General features: G+C 38.6%; 2 non-coding genes across 2 annotated transcripts; one reads left to right on the top strand and one right to left on the bottom strand.

The window, feature by feature from the left end:
* The first annotated feature begins 1,071 nt into the window (after nucleotides 1-1,071).
* On the top strand, nucleotides 1,072-1,144 carry Trnak-cuu. Its single transcript has one exon. It is a non-coding gene; the product is annotated as a tRNA-Lys (tRNA).
* Nucleotides 1,145-2,026: 882 nt separating this feature from the next.
* Nucleotides 2,027-2,167, bottom strand: LOC115071420. Its single transcript, XR_003850507.1, has one exon. It is a non-coding gene; the product is annotated as a small nucleolar RNA SNORA67 (small nucleolar RNA).
* Nucleotides 2,168-2,912: the final 745 nt, after the last annotated feature.

The following is a 2,912-nucleotide window of genomic DNA, read 5'->3' as shown; positions in this document are numbered from 1 at the left end:
AAAATAGATCATTATGAAATTTTTTGAGTGTATTAACATTGGTCTCAACAACATTTGATTCATTCACAAAAAACAGCATTCTTCTCCCAATACTTCACACGTCCCCCCGTGTTCAGCAGTTACTAAGTCCAGTGCTCTTCTGTTTTGGAGCACAACCCCAGCAAGAGAGTTCATTTGTCATTGGAGAGACGCAAGGCTGTCAGTAGTGGATGACATTGCCTGGTCCAGTTTGTCTCAAAAGTCTCCTGCCAGGTGATGGGTTTGTATAATAGCAGCAGTGGCAGCATCTCTGGCACCCAGGGAGAGGGCAAGTCTGAGTCCCACTAGCAAAGGGATGAAGATTTCTCTCCACTGGCAGGAGTGAAGGAGGAGGGCAGCCTCTTCTTCCCCGAATAGGTACCCCTGGGGTGTAATCATTATGGGCACACAAAAGGTGGACAAAGAAGAGTTAACACAGTGTTGGGCTTTTCTTTTGCACCACAGAAAAAGAGGAGGGGGGACGCATGCTGTCCTGGCGAGAGTAATGTTAGTGAGGCATTTGTAATGAGTAGGCTTACTCTTGCTGGAAATGCAAATTGGATAGTTAGCCAGTTTTTCGAATAAAGGAATATCCATCAGATGAGAGTTAGTGAAATATTTTTTCTGTTTCTGGGTAAAGAAGGGTGGTATTAACTGGTACTGCTGTCAGTAAAGGTCTATTGCTGGATGCACAAAAGAAACAGTTAGAGGCATTATGGTGGGTGGTGAAGGGAAGAAAGTTAGCAACATATTGAATATATTGGCTCCAGGACATGGTTGATCTTATCTGGTCCTCTGTTTGTTTTTCCTATAGAATAATATTATGATGAGTTAGCATGGGCTTAGCTGCAGGTATAAGCTGTCGAGAGATATGAAAGTCAGCTGTAGGGTAACTAGAGAATGCACCTGGGTAGAACTTTCCTGTTACTCTGATACGCCAGTGATCGCCCCATGGATCTGCAACATATATTAGCGAATAGTCATGGTTCCCATAGAGATACTTATTATCCTTTAGATAGATGGGTCTTTCCTGTCCTGTTATGCCCTGATATCCCCCGGCTAGCTCAGTCAGTAGAGCATGGGACTCTTAATCCCAGGGTCGGGGGTTCGAGCCCCACATTGGGCACAACTATGAAGCAACTATGTAGTGTCTTCAGCAAAGGGGTTTCCCATCAAGTTTTGGAAAGTAAACAAGAACAATAGCAATGGCCAATATTGTTTAAGGGTGTGCAGGGACCCCTGGTCAAAAATAGCAAAAGGTGATGATCTTTCTTTGCTATCAGTTATTTATTTGCTAGCGGTTAATGTCAGAAGGGGCACTGTGCAACTGTTTTATGGAAACTCAATTTAAACTCTTTTTAGATTTTACATGTATCTTATATTTTATTTGTTCATTTTATTTTATGTTTATGAGTGTATCGCCTGCATGTACGTAAGTGTACCTATGTTATGTGATGCTCATGGAGGTCAGAAGAGGGTGTCAGATCCCATGGAACTGGAGTTGGGCTGGTTGTTAGCCACCATGTAGGTACTGGGAACCGAACCTGGGTTCTCTGCAAGAGCAGCCAGTTTTCTTAACCACTGAGCCATTTCTCTAACCCCTACATGTATACATTTTATGACCCTTTAAAGAGATTTTATGGAGAAGGTTTCCATGTAAATTTTTCAAAAGACATATAGTGATAATTACCTCTCTACATTTTGGCACCTCTTTCCTCCCATATCCCACAATTTTCAATGCTTATTCCTCTTTCACTCTTTATATCACTGAATTCTATCTTCTCTCCCATAAACACTTCCCACCATAGCTCAATACATGTTATTTGATCTCTATTAATATTACAATTGAAACATACATATATAAAGATTTAAAGCAAGCATCCACTTATAAGATAGAAGATACAAATTTGTCTTCCTGAGCTTGGATTATTTCACTCAAGCTGATTGTTTCTGTTCCCTCTATAAAGATGCCATTTCAGAATTTCATTTTATCTCTTATTTTAAACTTGAATGTAGGCAGCCAAAGTGAGGCAAAGGAAATATGCATCACTTGCTTTCCAAAGACTTAAGGCATGCCAAGTTTTCTTCCAAGTTGCTACATTCCTGAGAAGGGCATTAGTTGGTGCTTGGAGAGGGAATCACCTTGGACCAGAATTTTATTTTCTTAAGAGCTGAATAACATTGTATTATTTAACACTGTATAAATTCATCATAAATTCATTATCAGTTCATCGGTTGATGGACATCAGTCTTGTTTCAAATTCTCAACTATTGTGAATAGAGCAGTAATAAATATGGATCAACAGATATCTCTGTAGTAGGATATGATGATCTGTGGGTATATATCCTGGATTGGTATAGCTGGATGCTAGATAGATGATGATAGATAGATAGATGATAAATAGATAGATAGATGATAGATAGATAGATAGATAGATAGATGACAAATAGATCTATTTTTGATAGTTCTCCACACTGATTTCCATAGTGGCTGCAAAAGTTTTCAGTCCCACCAACACAGATTGAGCATTTCTCTTTCCCTTTATGATCACCAGCATTTGTTGTTACTTCTTTTCTTGATTTTAACTGTTCTTAGGAAGAAAAATCAAATCTTAAAGGAGCTTTAATTTTCATTTCCCTAATTTCTAAGGATGTTGAATAGTTTTAAGGTTATTTCTTAGCTATTACTAATTCTTTTTAGCTCTATCTTACATTATGTGGCCCATGTTTTAATTTGGTCATGTTTTCTTGATTCTTTGCTTTTTGAGTTTTTGTATATTCTGGAAACTAATCCTCTATTAGATATATAGCTGGAAAACATTCCTTCACATCCTATGAACTTTGCCTTCACATGATTAATTGCTTCCTTTCATAGCTCAACAAGGCTCCATTTG

This window comes from Nannospalax galili, unplaced genomic scaffold (assembly GCF_000622305.1).
Source record: "Nannospalax galili isolate Female #2095 unplaced genomic scaffold, S.galili_v1.0 scaffold918, whole genome shotgun sequence".
In the NCBI taxonomy this organism is placed as follows: domain Eukaryota; kingdom Metazoa; phylum Chordata; class Mammalia; order Rodentia; family Spalacidae; genus Nannospalax; species Nannospalax galili.
The sequence above is the reverse complement of the archived record's forward strand: the minus strand, read 5'-3'. Positions and strand labels throughout refer to the sequence as shown.